Source organism: Poecilia mexicana, unplaced genomic scaffold (genome assembly GCF_051168715.1).
Source record: "Poecilia mexicana isolate PSO_F unplaced genomic scaffold, ASM5116871v1 scaffold_22, whole genome shotgun sequence".
Classification (NCBI taxonomy): Eukaryota; Metazoa; Chordata; class Actinopteri; order Cyprinodontiformes; family Poeciliidae; genus Poecilia; species Poecilia mexicana.
This window is the reverse complement of record NW_028263391.1, coordinates 1859947-1876898: the sequence shown is the minus strand read 5'-3', so window position 1 is coordinate 1876898 and position 16952 is coordinate 1859947. Positions and strand designations below refer to the sequence as shown.

The window sequence follows — 16952 nt, the reverse complement described above, 5'->3', positions numbered from 1 at the left end:
AAAATCAAAAATCTGTCAGGTTTTGGGTGCACGTGGGGACTTGTCCTTCACCAACTACCACCAGGTGGCACTGTGTAATTTTTGTGAACACAGTTTGTTAAATATGAGCAATCCTAGTTGTTTTAAGTCAATAAACTGCATTATATTAGATTTGTTTTTGTTTAATGATATTTTAAGTTCCTGGTAACCTGCTTAAAGCCAACCATCAATATTGGACTGCATTTTCAGGTTGTATGTGAACCATTTTATTACACAATTTCCAGATATACGTAGTACAATTCAACATGGATATACATATATGAAATGGATTCATTGATTTGCATCCATAAACATTAACATACAAACTTCCTCTTCTATGAAAGTATGCATACATACTTGGATTACAAAACTTGACTACAGCTGTCTCAGAACTTCAAAACTGGCAGAAACTCCAAACAGATCCGGGGTGGTAATGGCACTAACAAATGATCAGGTTCTTTAACAGTACCAAAAAAGTCAACGCTTACCTTCTTTTGAAAGTCTCTCGTTTTAACGCATCTATGCGATTTTTCACATAGAATTTAACCCCTTGCCATGTCCTGTCCTTGAGGGCCACTGGCGAGGTTTCAATGCACTTCATACAGTCATGGCCAAAAGTTTTGAGAATGATTCAAATGTTAATTTTTACAAAGTCTACTGCTTCAGTTTTTATAATGGCAATTTGCATGTACTCCAGAATGTTATAAAGAGTGATCAGCTTAACAGCAATATTTGATTTTGGGTCCATGGCCTGGAAACTCCCCAGATCTTAATCCCATTGAAAACTTGTGGTCAATCATCAAGAGACGGGTGGACAAACAAAAACCTAGCAATTCTGACAAAATGCAAGCATTGATTGTGCAAGAATGGACTGCTATCAGTCAGAATTTAGTCCAGAAGTTGATTGAGAGCATGCCAGGGAGAATTGCAGAGGTTCTGAAGAAGAGGGGTCAACACTGCAAATACTGACTTGCTGCATTAACTCATTCTGTCAGTAAAAGCTTTTGTTACTCATAATATGATTGCAATTGTATTTCTGTATGTGATGAAAACATCTGACACATGAAATCCAGAGGGCAGCAGTTCATGTGAAAATATAATATTTGTGTCATTCTCAAAACTTTTGGCCATGACTGTACACTGGGCTTTCTCAGGAACCTTTCCAGATTCAATACAGTCCATGAGCGTTTTCTCCACCGCCTGAATTTCTTCTTGGCTCCACTTGAGTCTCTTCTTTTGTGGTGGGCCTGAAAAATAATTAGGGGCACATAAGTGTTCTTCAATGAAAAAAGGTTTCAGTCTGTGTGACAGGGCAAGTTATAAAGCTATCACAAAAACATTTTTTAATCACAGCTGTAGTAAAGTATTTAATATTAAAGGGTCAGTTGTCAGCTGTAATAGTTGCCACTGATGAAGCTGACAACTAGTAATGAGTGAAAACATTAATCTCACCAGTCCTTAAAAAAGCATCAGCAGGTACCCTGCCAGCATGCCTAGGTGGGCCCCATGTGGGGGAAAGGAGGGCTGATATATGGGTCCCATATGGGTTTGTCTGCGGGTTCCACAATGGACCCACATGGGTTTGCCCATGTAGGGCCCATGTAGGGCCACAGCCCACATGGGCCCTACATGCCCTATATGGTGGGGGCCCACATGGGTTTGCCCATGTATGGCCCATGTGGGCTGTGGCCCTACATGGGCCCTACATGGGCAAACCCATGCCGGGCCATTGTGGAAACCGCGGACAAACCCACATGGTCTGCCCTCCTTTTCCCCACATGGGGCCCACCTAGGCATGCTGGCAGAGATGTGAATTATGGCATAAAAACAGAATCCGACGCTGAACAGTGAAAAATGAACACATGATGTGAAACATGATGATTAGGCAGCGCAGCAGGTGATGAGTGAAGATTACTGAGCATCAATAAATGATAAAATAAATCTAGAAACAGAAAAGAAACTAAAGTGGACATAGCAATAAACCAAGAGAGGACAATACTAATCAAAGGAAACTAAATGGAAATTAATGAAGAACAAAATGCAAGAATAAACTAAGAAACTAAAGTAAATACAGAGGAATAAACTGGTATGGCAAGACCTTTCGATCAATAATTAATACATAGGATGTATGGCAAGAATAAACACACTATTTCCAGATAAAAGGTAAAATAATATTGTTGAAGTGCCATGGGTTTGCTGAGACCATATCTAATATTGAGAATAAATATATCTTACAGACCATAACAGTAAATAACTTATCACTTATTTATGTTTTTAATTATATTTGATATATTTATTGGGGCATGCCATTAGCAATGCATAAGGAGAGCAGTGACTGACCTGCGAAGCAGGTCAGTCACTGCCTCCATGCATTGCATGGCAGGCACCTATTGTTCTACACCCAATAGAACGCCTGGATATTATTATTATTATAACAACTTCTTCCATTACCGTTAATGCGGCTCGTACCGCTGCGTGCCCACCCACAAAAGTGGTATCAAAACGTGTGTCTCGATCCCGGCATTGGAGCTATTACTTTTATTGGGGATCGGAGTTACGACGGCGACGTAAAAAGCGAAAAACGAGCGAAATTTCCAACTGCCGAAACCTTAGAGTGTAACTGAAACCAACTGCCGCTTTTTAGAGTGAGAAAAAGAGTGGAATTTTGACCCCAAAATAATTTTGAAATCGCTCTCATGGGTGCAAAAATTGCTCTATTGGTATGAAAGTCGGTCATGACATTGATACGAATGCCTGCTCCGGTAAAATGTTTTCAAAATTTCCCTAGGGCTTATGGTTTTCGGTCCAGGTGCTTCAGAGCAAAGTTTTGGGACAGGATAACTGACGCTCCTCTCCAGTGTTTTACATACATTTCTGAAAAATCTCTGAGCTCAGCGCACACCATTTTTCTCTCATCACTGCAATTACTGTGATTGAGCTACAGATATGAATCGCGGTAATAGATGAGATGAGAAATAGCCCTCTCATATGCTTCAAACGGTTTTTGGATCGGACTTACGGAACCCGAACGGGAAGCAGTCGTTCGGACTGCTTTTTCCATTAAAACTGACTGGGTGTCTCATAAAGATAGATAAGTCTGACACACACAGGGCACTTTCATCACTATAGCAACAGAATGCAGAGAGGGAGAACTGCTGGGGTTTGGACTACAAAGACTCTGTAGTTCTAAATATGGCGGAACACTTTAATGCAGAGGGCAGAGCAGAAGGTCAGAACTACAACATGGCGGAACACTCAATTATTACAGAGGAGGCCTGAGCTGGCAGTTAGAACTACTTCCTGTTTTGGGCATTATACAGGTGGATTAACCAAACCACTGTTACACATTGGATTAGTGTGGTTATGAAAATTAAGTTTACTGAAAGTTTCAAAATAAAACTCTGAAAATTGCACTGACAAAAGTGCATCGCCGTAGGCGATGCAAAAATGAAAATCTTTTTTTTATGTTTTTTTTCTCAGGATAGTGAACTGCCTTGCGCAGCAAGGCAGTTCATTAACATTAGCATTTCATGGTTGTCTTAAAGATTGAAATCCTTCCCCAGCTTTCTGTCTCACACACACAGCAGTTGGCTGAGGGCCAATCGCTAGAGCAACAGAATCCAGAGAAAGGCTGCTGGTTTGGACTACAAACCAGCAGCCATAACTGCCATAACTGTAGTTCTATCTATGGCCAAGACTCAGTTAAAATAGAGGCCTGACCAGCATGTCAGAACTACAACATGGCGGAACACTCAATTATTACAGAGGAGGAGTTGGCTGGTATTATAAACAACTTGTGCTTTGAGCATTATATAACTGATTTAACCTGATCACTATTACACATGAAATTAGTGTGGCAATTTCAAATGAAGCTTATTGAAATTTTTCAAAATAAAAGCCTTGACAATTTTTACATCATGTAATTGCTCTTTTTACATACATTTCTGCAAAAAGTTCTGAGCTCAGCGCACACCATTTTTCTCTCATCACTGCAATTACTGTGAATGAGCTACAGATATGAATCGCGGTACTAAATGAGACGACAAATAGCCCTCTCATACGCTTCAAACGGTTTTCGAATACGTATCACGGTTCCCGAATGGAAAGGAGTTGTTCGAACAGCTTTTTGGAGTGAAACTGGCTGGCTCAAACAGATAGAATTGTTTCTCCCCCTGTCTGGAGAAACACAGGGGGAGGCTTGATCACTATAGCAACAGAACACAGACAAAAGCCAAACTGCTCCTTAGGACTACAAAAACACCATCTTTGTAGTTCTAAACACGATGGAACACTTTACTACAGAGGCCTGAGCAGAAGGTCGGAAGGTCAACATGGTGGAACCCTCAATCATTACAAAGGAGGGCTGAGCTGGCAGTTAAGAAGTACATAATGGTGGAACTCTGACTTATTACAGAAAGAAGGTGAGCAGAATGTTATAACTACAGACAGGGCAGAATGTTCTGGGCATTATATATAAACTGGTTTAACCCAACCACTGTTAGATATTGGATTAGTGTGGCCATTTAAAATGAAGCTTACTGAAAATTTCAAAATAAAAGCCTGAATATTCCTCTTGGGCCTTTATTATGTTTTTCTCTCAGGTTAGTGCAGAGACAACTACAGATTTAAATCGTGTTTCCATCGGAGACAAGAAATTGCCCTCTTATATGCTTCAAAAAGTTTTCGGATTGCTCTTATGGATGCTGAACAGTAAGCCGCTTTGATCAGAAAAACTAACTGCTTCAAACAGTTAGAATTCTCTCTCCCTGTGTGTCTCACTAACATGATAGTTGAGCTGCTCTTTAGAACTACAATGACTGAAGGTCAGAACTACAACATGGCGGAACTTTCAGATACCACAGATTAGGGCTGAACTGGCATTTAGAACTACTTGCTGTTTTGGGCATTATATAGTTGGATTAACCCAACCACTGTTACACATTTTATTGCTGTGGTCAATTAAAATGAAGCTTAATGAAAATTTCAAAATAAAAGCCTTGATATTTTTCACATCAGCTTTGGGCTTTATGTGAAATGTTTAAACAAACTACTTTTACACATTGAATTGGTGTGGTGGTTAAAATGAAGCCTACTGAAAGTTTCAAAATAAAAGTCTGCATATTCCTCTCATGCTAGTGCAACGCCGTAGGCGTTGCAATAATATTAAGCTTTTTTCGCATTTTTTTTCCTCAGGATAGTGAACTGCCTTGCGCAGCAAGGCAGTTCATTAACATTAGCACAAGTTTAGCATTTTACTGCCCCCACTAGTGCACTGCCTTGCGCAGCAAGGCAGTGCATTAGCATTAGCATTAGCCTTTTCCCTAAAGGTAGCTATTAGATAATTTTCTTACTTATTAGCGATGTTCAGTATACTGAATGGAGTAAATCAATGACAGAAAACATGCTAGTGATGCCACACATCCTACATGAATATTAGTCTTCATGCTAATATTAGCATTTTGGCTTATGCATTAATTTCAACATACTGAATGGTACAGGTACAGTTTAGTCAACATGTTTCTGACTCACCACAGGTTATTGACTACATTGCAGCTTTCTTTAGCATTAATGCTAATTTTTTGCATCAGAAGGCTTGATTAAAAAGCGACGGGCACACTTTGGCATGCCCCTCAAAATTTCTGCGGAATTTTCTAGTTTCTTCAATATTATTTTCATGTCAGTGTTAATGTCATGGTGGTGTTCAGTGACTCCATGACACTTTCAGTTTGACTCATTAGGATTTGATGAAGAACCAGATTTGTTCTTTGTAATTTCTGTTCAGTAAAACTATTAATCTATAATCAATAGACAGGTCTATATAAAGAAATAATCCATATTTCTGTCTCATATTTGTGTGGCATTAAAAGGAACTTTTGTTTTTCCACTAAAAGCTCTGGTTTGCACAGTAAATGCCATTTGGGTGAAATTTTATGGATGATGCTCTGATGTCCCATTCTCCTGAAGGCAGCACAGAGCTGCACCACAAGAAACTGACAAACATTGAACAGAAGAAGAGTTATGATTAATGTAGTTACAGTTCTATCCATGTTTTAATGCTGCAGAGTTCAGTTGGTTTGCAAATAGTCCAAAGTTTAAACTGGCATGTTGTTCATCTTTTATCTCCTCATTTTGTGGAATATTTAACAACTAGAAAATGGCACAAAATAATAATATTTTTTCCACTCTGATTGGCTGCTGTTAGGCCTACCGATGTTAACCTGAATGTTCATTGCATTTTTCTTAGACGCCTGTGAAAATAATTTCTATTCCCATGACTTTTTGTTCTCTGGGAAATTATTTCTGATGATAAATACAGAAACAAGCATAAAAATCAAAACATCTACAATCATCAGTTAAAAAAAGTGTAATACTATGATATTTATAGATAAACTTACAATCAGTTCTTGTGAGCTCAGGCACGCTCGTGTCCCGTACTTCAGCTGGTGTTGGACCAAGGATGACGGTATCGTCGCTCTCATCGGATGACTGTTTCAACTCCTAAAAATTGACAAGTTAACAGTAAAATGCCTAAATTAGCTGTTACAACTTAATACAGAGCTACAGAGTCAACTTCAACTTCATGAAGGTATTTAGAAATCCCAAATATGTCACATATTAACAGCATCAAAAGTGTACAGGCTCCATCAGATTACACTGGAGATTCTGCATTTCATGGTGCATAATATGAAAACACAGCACTTAACAGAGGGGGTGGGAGGACAAATAAAGCAAAAGCCTTACTTATATATTTAATACTAACCATGAAGTGATCCACCCGGATCTGTCACAAATACACCAAAAGCTAATATTCTGCTGTGTCCAAATTTGACAGTTAAAAATCAGACACCCACACAGGAGTTAGGTACTGACCGCAGCAAATTACATTTGGACTATGATATCCATTTTCACCTAATCTGACCTATTAACTGTAGGTTAAATGACACAAACTATGCACATTGATTTTATACTTCAACATGCAGGGTTTCCCCCAGAAAACTTGCTAAACCCGGTGGTCGGGTGCCCAGGCGGTCCACCGTGTTTTTTGTATTAAAAGATGTTAAGTTGACAATAAAAGTAAAAATATCACTGGGTAATTATGTTATGGGAAAACATCATCATTGAACTGCTATATAAACCCACAACTAGTCTTAAAAACAACTAATCAAAAAATACAATTAAAATGAATATCAATTCTGTCCACTTCTGTTAAATCCAAATTAAGTCAGCAGCTCCATTGGGCCCCCAGAGCTTCAGAGGCCCCATAAATGCTAATATTTTAACACAGACCACCATTTGTTTATTGAGATTATCATTGCTGCTAAATTTGACATAATGGTTTCAGCATACATAAATTAAAAGGCTTTAAATTATTTGACATTTATATGCAAGACAGTGGTTCTTAACCTTTTTTGAGGTACCAAACCCACCAGTTTCATATGCGCATTCACTGAACCCTCCTGCAGTGATAAATAAAATATGATTTCCCCAACTAGAAGAACAACTAAAGGAACAACTAGACTGTTACTAAATAAAATTAGCAAAGCTATAAGAAGTCAATAACAGATGAATGTATAAAGGAAAGCAGTTGAACTGGGTCCTACCAAAACATCTCCCGCTGTCAGAGATGACAAATGTGAGAGTGAGACATATTATCTATCTATTAGAGGTGTGCCGATCGATCGGCCATCGATCATAATCGGCCGATTTCCGTGAAAAAGTGTATGATCGGTGATCGCCGATCACGGTATTGGCACATCTCTATCTAGATTCATACTTAGATACTGGCATATGCTGCCACCCCTGAAAAAATCCCTGCCCTCCTCTTGTCACCCCATAAATATTTTGCTAGATCTGCCCCTGCACACCTCCCTTCTCTTACCTGTGCGGTTATGCACAGGTTACATTAATTTAGCTGAAACAGTTATGCAAAAACAATTTAAAAGTGGGAAAAACACTGTGGGCTAATGCATCTTTCCCTGAGATAATTCACCTTTTAAACTGGAACAGCCGTCACTCCCATCACTGGATCTGCATCTCTGGTTGGGATTTTCCTGGAAAACCCCCCCCCCAAACATTCAATGATTATAAATGTGTCAAAGCCCTGAAATTCATTTTAACAAAGCAGATTCACTCTCTTCCCCTCAACTAAAGTTATGATGCTGAAGTTAGTTTCTAATTCACAGCTCTTCCCCAAATATCCCAACCTTTATTATTCTAAAGAGAATGTAGTCTGGTGTAATGTGCCCTGAAGGCCCCCCTCCCAGCAGAATCAACCTTTACCCACAAGGTATCCATTTACTTCAGCCTCATGTTTTAGATCCTCATGTCTATCGTCTCTCCATTCAAAACACATGCAAAAAAGCAAAAACCCTCTTCAATCACACAAGCAGGGTGACTGAAAATAGTGCATATTTCATTATTTCTGCTTTATGAGGTTTGCAATTTGCTAACTTAGCTTTTTATATTTTGCATTTGAGTCTTTTTTTTGAGCAGTCATATTTTAATATATTTTTTAGGTTATCACTTTTATTTTTATTTTTCTTGTAAGACTGCACATCAATAAATAAAATATAAAACATGCATGTTTCTTATTAGCTGTACTAGGCTAATGTAAGCTAGCCATCCAAGTGAAGCACAATTGAAACAGTTTTTACAGATCAACACGTTTAAACAGCATTTAAAAGTATATCTGACCGAGTGATATAATGGATAAAAACTAGGAGTCCATTAAGATAACTATAATCTTACCATTTTTTTAGATCAATCCTCGTCATACGTCGCTCCTCATTCCTCGGATGTGTTAGCATGAATCCCCTCCTTCGGTGTGCAGTAGTCAAAAAGGAGCGCTTGATTTTTCCTCCGGCACACGCCGGAGTTTCTGCTTGGTTGCAAAAAGCATTGAGCTGAGGTTGACGGCCCAGCCCTGTGTTAATAACTAATGACACCTTAACTTTGGCGTCACAACTTTCCCGCGCCATCAATTAAGTTTTAAAACTATGAAATTAATAAGTTACATTTTATTATCTCCCACAGTAATGCTTCAGGAGACAAAATTATTCTTTGTAATGGAAATTTTGTAGGTTCAACACCAGTCAATTCTGCAAAGTTTGAGAGCAAGTTATGGAGGAATGTTGAGGGGGGATGGGCATGGGTGAGGTGGGGACGTCAAATCTCAGGAAGTGTGTGAGATGGCAGCCATTATAGAGAGACTGGGGATAGAGGCTATAGCATATCAGAAAAACAAGATGTGGAAAAATAAATATATAAATTAGGAAAGTTGAAAGAAAGTGACTGAAGAAATGTGAGCCAGTCAACCTGTTTGATTAGCATACTGATTTTGTTATTTTCCCACCGTTCTTTATCTTCAACCAAGCATGTTGAGGGGGATGGGCATGGGTGAGGTGGGGACGTCAAATCTCAGGAAGTGTGTGAGATGGCAGCCATTACAGAGAGACTGGGGATAGAGGCTATAGCATATCAGAAAAACAGGATGTGGAAAAATAAATATATAAATTAGGAAAGTTGAAAGAAAGTGAAGAAATGTGAGGTGGTCAACCTGTTTGATTAGCATACTGATTGTTTTTATTCTCCAACCATTCTTTATCTTCAACCAAGCATGTTGAGGGGGGATGGGCATGGGTGAGATGGGGACGTCAAATCTCAGGAAGTGTGTGAGATGGCAGCCATTACAGAGAAACTGGGTAGATGGCTATAGTACATAAGAAAAACTATATGAGGAAATGTGAGCCAGTCAACCTGCTTGAGTTGCATGCGGATTCTTTATTTCTCTTCTCCCACCATTCTTTATTGTCAACCAAGCATTTTCCTTAAAAAGTTCAAACATGCTATACTTTATAGTTCAGCATGTTTCCCTCCAGGCCATGGAGGGAATGTTGAGGGGGGATGGGCATGGGTGAGGTGGGGACGTCAAATTTCAGGATGTGTGTGAGATGGCAGCCATTACAGAGAAATTGGGTGGAGGCCTATTGTAGATAAGGAAAACTATATGTGGATGAATATGTGGATAAGATTACTATTATACTATTATATTATTATACTACTATATATTACTATTATTATACTACATGTGGATAAATATGTGGATAAGATTTTTATTTCTGTTAAATTTTGTATGGGCAAGTCACTTAAAATGATGGACAACACTGCTCTTTGTTTTATGCTTTACATAAAACAAAGAGCAAATAAAGGATTGTGTTCAGCAGAAAGCTTCTGCACTTAATGCACCTAATACCGTCATTTCTACTAAGCAGGCCTAAACATGACCTGTTTGACTTGACTAATGAACATGGAGTGAAATACTTTCTCTTTAGGAATTATTCAATTAGTTTTAATTCAATTTCCAGACATAGAACTGCTATGTTTACCATTTTATTAAGATTCCTGTTTCTTTCAGTCATACCATTCCCCTAGCACACAATGGGATAGAACAGTACCCCATTCCTAGAACTGTTTGATAGAACGTCAGACTTGTCGCATGAAGAATCAGAATCACTTTTATTGCTATTGCTAGTATACAGGGTCATGTGTTAGGAAATTGCTTTGATATATTGATGCAAAATATGACTAAAAAGTAAAAATATGTATGCATGTGCAGAATAGCAGGTAGATAAAGTGGCAGTGTTATGCAACATTCAATTATCTATTGTTAACAGTCTAATGGCTGAGGTAAAGAAGCTGTTCTTGAGAAGTGTTAGTCGCAATCCAACCTGCACGACCTACATCCCTGAAGTACAGGTCATGTAAATGTTGGAGGTTGCACCCAATCACCTTTTCATCAGTATGCATGATGTGTTGTAATCTAGGTTTGTCCTTGGTTGTGGTTCCATTGTACCCAGTGACAGAGGTGGTGAGGACGGACTTGATGATGTCTGTGTTAAACTGCACCAACACTCAATTGGCAGTTTGAGTTCTCTCAGCTGCCATAGCTAGAACAACTTGTTCTGGGCCTTTATGATAAAGGAGCTGATGGTTGGCTCCCACTTGAAGTCCTGGATGATGGTAATGTCCAGGAAGCAGAATGAGTCCAAATTGGAGATAGAAAGGACTCTGAGAGGGGATGATGGGTCTGTGACTTTCCTAAGTCTATCATTAACTCCACTGTCTTCTGGGTATTGAGCTTGAAGTAGCTGCACCAAGCCACCACCTCTAGTGTGACCCTTTTTTATTTTAGTTTCCAACTCCTTTATCCATGGAGGGTATTCTCTCTGTGTTATGGCCACTCTTCCATCACAAAGGTCCAGAAAACAAAAATGCCAGAGTAGTCCTTCAGGAGAAGGTTTTTGACTCACTCAAAAACAATAAAAAGCACTCACGGAGACTTTTCCTGTGTCAAAGGAGTTTCTTTTACTTATAAAAATAACAAAAAATAATCTCCGAGTTGACTTCAAATAAAACGTTAATTTGCGGTACAAAAACTGTTTCACTCCTCACTCCTTCACCCAACAATCAGATCAGCCCCAACAGCTGCTTCTGCCTGTTAATCACTGCAGGAGGAGGGTCTAAGCAAAACAAATAAATACATACATACATAAATAAATAAATATACAACAATAGAGGTACAATACAACTGGAGGTGGGGCACAATGGCGAGCGCCTGGTGGCCGGGCTTTTACCCACGGAGCCCGGCCGGGCTCAGCCCGAAGAGGAGACGTGGGTCCCCCTTCCAATGGGCTCACCACCTGTCGGAGGGGCCAAAGGGGTCGGGTACAATGTGTAATGGGCGGCGGCCGAAGGAGGGGACCCTGGCGGTCTGATCCTCGGCTGCAGAAGCTGGCTCTTGGGACATGGAACGTCACCTCTCTGGTGGGGAAGGAACAGGCGCCAGTGTGCGAGGCTGAGAGGTTCTGGGTAGAACCTCTCAGCTTGAAATAGCTGAGAGGTTACTCTCAGCTACTTCAATCTGAGGTTACTTCAAGCTGAGAAATAGTCGGCTAGAAATAGTCGGCCTCGCCTCGACGCATGGCTCTGGTTCTGGAATCAGTGTCCTTGAGAGGGGCTGGACGTACTTCCACTCTGGAGTTGCCCACGGTGAGAGGCGCCGGGCAGGAGTGGGCATACTTGTTCACCGGGTTTACCCCGGTGAACGAAAGGGTAGCCTCCTTCCGCCTATGGGTGGGGGTAAGGGTTCTGACTGTTGTATGTGCTTATGGGCCGAACAACAGTTCAGATTACCCACCCCTCTTGGAGTCCTTAGAGGGGGTACTGACCTGGAGGGGCGTGGTTGGGAGGAACGGCCCCCCCAATCTGAACTTGAGTGGTGTTCTGTTATTGGACTTCTGTGCTCATCACGGATTGTCCATCATGAACACCATGATGGACATAAGGGTGTCCATATGTGCACTTGGCACCAGGACACCCTAGGCCGCAGGTTGGATGATCGATTTTGTCGTCGTTTCATCGGATCTGCGGCCGTATGTCTTGGACACTCGGGTGAAGAGAGGTGCGGAGCTGTCCACTGACCACTACCTGGTGGTGAGTTGGCTCCGGTGGTGGGGGAGGAAGCCGGTCAGATCTGGCAGGCCCAAACGTATAGTGAGGGTCTGCTGGGAACGTCTGGCGGAGTCCCCTGTGAGACGGAGCTTTAACTCTCATCTCTGGCAGAACTTCGAACACGTTCCGGGGGAGGTAGGGGACATTGAGTCTGAGTGGACCATGTTCCGTGCCTCAATTGCCGAGGCGGCTTATCGGAGCTGTGGCCGCAAAGGTTGTTGGTGCCTGTCGCAGCGGCAACCCTCGAACCCGTTGGTGGACGCCTTCGGTGAGCGATGCTGTCAAGGAGTCCTATCGGGCCTTTTTGGCCTGTGGGACTCCAGAAGCAGCTGATGGGTACTGGCGGGTGAAGCGGCATGTGGCTCAGGTGGTCGCTGAGGCAAAAACTTGGGCATGGGAGGAGTTTGGAGAGGCCATGGAGAAAGACTTCCGTACGGCTTCGAGGCGATTCTGGTCCACCATCCGGCGTCTCAGGAGGGGGAAGCAGTGCAGCACCAACACTGTTTATAGTGGGGGCGGTGTGCTGCTGACCCCGTCCCCTCAACTCGGGACGTTGTGGGCCGTTGGGCGGAATACTTCGAAGACCTCCTCAATCCCACCAACATGCCTTCTGTTGAGGAAGCTGAGCCTGGGGACTCTGGGTCGGGCTCTCCAATCTCTGGGGACAAGGTCGCCGAGGTGGTCAAAAAGCTCCTCGGTGGCAGGGCCCCGGGGGTGGATGAGATCCGCCCGGAGTTCCTTAAGGCTCTGGATGTTGTAGGGTTGTGTTGGCTCACGCGTCTCTGCAATATCGCATGGACATCGGGGGCAGTTCCCCTGGATTGGCAGACTGGGGTGGTGGTCCCCCTGTTCAAAAAGGGGGACTGGAGGGTGTGCTCCAATTACAGAGGGGTCACACTCTTAAGCCTCCCTGGTAAGGTCTATTCAGGGGTTCTGGAGAGGAGGGTCCGTCGGATAGTCGAACCACGGATTCAGGAAGAGCAGTGTGGTTTTCGTCCTGGTCGTGGAACACTGGACCAGCTCTACACCCTCAGCAGGGTCCTGGAGGGTTCTCTGTTGCCACTGATCAGAGGCAAACAATCTACATAAGTTACTTTTAATGGTTTTGATAACCTCATCAGAATAATGTTTCTGGTTGTCAGCAGCAGTGATACTGAACCAAAGAGGTGAAATTTTATCCTGTAAACCTTAAGAGGTTTACTAATGTCCCCTTCTGGCCACCACAGAAACCTCAGAAAGTCTCTGTCCTTTTCATCAACATAAACTTGATAAAACATTGCCTCAATGTCTGCCATAACAGTGATTGCTTCTTGGCGAAACCTTAACAGTACCCCAATCAGGGTGTTTGTTAAATCAGGACCTTGGAGATGTTTCTTGTTCAGAGAGGTTCCTTGAAATGAGGATGTGCAGTCAAACACCACCCTCAGTATGTTCTTTCGCTTATGGTAAACGCCATGATGCGGAATGTGCCAGACATGTCCATTCTCCCTAGTGACTTTGGTGCTGCTTGGCTGAAATATGTGGAATTTAGAGCCAAATGAATGGCAATGGCTTGCTATATTGTGTGGGCATGGGGAAGTCACCTTCCAGTGTAAACTTGTTGAGCTTTAAAGCAAGTAAGACCAATTTATCTGGTATCTGCCTCAGTATCATCTTGATTAGATCAAGGGAGTCAGAAATGGAACTTTCAAAGGAAAAAAACAGACTTCTTGTTCTGATAGGGTGTGCATTTATGTCATCATATGACCAAATAGTATCATTTGGCATACCACATGGATCACTCATTGTTTGGTATAAATCAGTCTTTCTTTATAGATTTTCCAAATTTATGGTATGAAGCTCAAAGTTAAGGCCTGGCCATGCCCCTTTAACATCCACAAAAACAAAAACAAAAAATTGATAATCATTACTCCCCAACACCTTAATGCAGTGGTTCTTAACCTTTTTTGAGGTACCAAATCCATCAAATTCATATGCGCACTCGCTGAACCCTTATGTAGTGATAAACAAAATTATTTTTTTCAAAATTCAAGACATAGGGGGTGACCCAATTAGAGTCTATTTGGGTCACCCGAAGATCACTAAGTCTTCTTCAAAGGTAGAGTCTCTGATAACAGTTCTTCAAAATATAGTCAGTGTTTTCAGTTGAGCTGACTGTCCAGGAACGACCCAAGGTATTTAAAATTTGCCACAATTTCAACAGGTTGACCATCGAGAGAAACTGGATCCACTTTAAGGTCTTGTTTAGATCATTTAATTAGCTCTACATTCTTAAGAGAATGAAAAATTAATAATAAATAAAGACTTTGCAGTATTCTGATTTAGTAATGTAATCCTTCTAGTGCAGGCTCCCAATCTGCCTCTGCGCGAAAGAACGCACACCTTTAATATGTCCTCAGACGCAGGCGGAGTGTCAGGGTCAGACATTGTTAATGATCACACAATCCCTTCACTTTCAAATAAGTTCATCCATAAACATCCTTTTTTGTTGCAATTCTTTTCCAAAATCCACAACTTTGCTTTCTGTGGCGATTGATTGTTTCTCTGCAGCGCAGCTGCACTTTCATTCATAAACTCAATCAGCTGATTTTACTCACTGCCCGCTGGCTGCTTTCTTTGTTCTTCTGTGAGTGATCGGCTGGATCCCACAACTTTGCGCTTTTCTTCAAGTCGTCGGTGAAGGTTTTTGTACTTGTTATGGCCACTCTTGCATCACAAAGGTCCAGAAAACAAAAATACCAGAGTAGTCCCTCAGGAGGAGGTTTTCGACTCATTCAAAAACAATAAAAAGCACTTGGGGAGACTTTTCCTGTTTCAAAGGAGTTTCTTTTGCTTATAAAAATAACAAAAAATAATCTCTGAGTTGACTTAAAATAAAACGTTAATTTGCGGTACAAAAACAATTTCACTCCTCACTCCTTCACCCAATAATCAGATCAGCTCCAACAGCTGCTTCTGCCTGTTAATCACTGCAGGAGGCTGACTGAGTAATTATGTTACCACCCCCATGCCACTAGAGGCAGTAGCAACCCCGAAAAGAATTTGGTACAGAATTTGGTAAAAACTGTGAGCTTTGCTGAAGTAATAAAAGACACAAGTTCAAATTCATGCTGAGAAGTGGAGCTTCTTCAATCAGTGCGGCAGAGGCTCCACTGAACCCCTGAGACCGACTGATCAAACCCCTGGGGTTCGAATGAACTCACGTTAAGAACCACTGCCTTAATGTCATATTGACCAAATTTGAAGATAGCTCAGAATCTGTAGGAGTTTGTTGAAGTTCGACATGTATGAAAAGTCAAAAATGCCAAAAAATTTGACCCAAAATGGCAACATTTCCTCCAAAAGGCTTTTTTTCTTGTTTCAGTGGGTCCTACCGATGTACCAAATTTCAGCTCTTTACGATTTGCCAGTTAACTTGAGTTTCAATAGTGTGTGTGCACTTAGCTTCTCAAAGCTAAGAGCGCAGCTTTGAGCTAAGCTGCTTATTTAATATTTATAATAATAAATAATAAATTTATTTATTACAATAAATTTATTATTATTTATTGTAATAAATTTTATTTAATTTATTGCAATAAATTAAATAAAAAAGTAAATACTGGTAAACTTCACTTTAAATTGCAATAAAATAAATTAAATGAAAAATACTCCATTAATCCCACAATGTAAAAAAATAAGTTAAAAATATTACATTTTTAAAGTTAAAGTTTAATTTCACCAATAAATTGCAAAACCTCTGACCGACCAATAGAGGGAGCTAGAGAGTGAGCAGATGGTGACGCACTGTTCCGGAACACCTAGCCTAATGGGGACTGCAATAATCTGTGTGACCACTAGGGGCGGTTCCCTTATACACACACACACATTTTGTCTTGGAATGGAATTCGTGGGGACTTCCTGGAAAACTTCACCAGGCATGTTTATACACCATTTTCTACTTGAAAATGGGGTTGTGCCGGTGGGGACCTCAAATTTGGTCCCCACGTGTCATCAGGTCCCCACGTGTATGCACAGAGTCAGGCTGAAGTCCCCACGCGGCAGGTAAAACAAGTACACACACACACACACACACACACACACACACACACACACACACACACACACCCACACACACACACACACACACACACACACACCTTGCCATCTGTGGCCACAGACTTCCCAAGAGACAGAAACCAGACCTTTATTGTACCATTTCAAATCAGTGACTTTGTCATCCTTCAGCCACTATGTGGCTAATGTGACTGTATGTTTAAAACCAATTGTCCTTTTGGAAGACTAGTTTGTGCCCAAGACTGAGCTTCCTGACCAGTGTCTTGATATGCTGCTCTAATATTTCCACACAAGACTTCCTACTCATCTACTTTGTGAAGTGCACCAGTCCCTCTTGCAGTAAAACGACCACAAAACATGATGCTGCCACC

The 16952-nt window shown here is 41.3% G+C and overlaps 1 long non-coding RNA gene across 1 annotated transcript; it reads right to left on the bottom strand.

Moving 5' to 3' along the window:
• Nucleotides 1-221: 221 nt before the first annotated feature.
• Nucleotides 222-16657, bottom strand: LOC148152735 (uncharacterized). The gene is made up of 3 exons (XR_015761935.1): nucleotides 8009-16657; nucleotides 6414-6516; nucleotides 222-1265 (listed from the first exon to the last, which is right to left on the bottom strand). It is a non-coding gene; the product is annotated as an uncharacterized LOC148152735 (long non-coding RNA).
• Nucleotides 16658-16952: the final 295 nt, after the last annotated feature.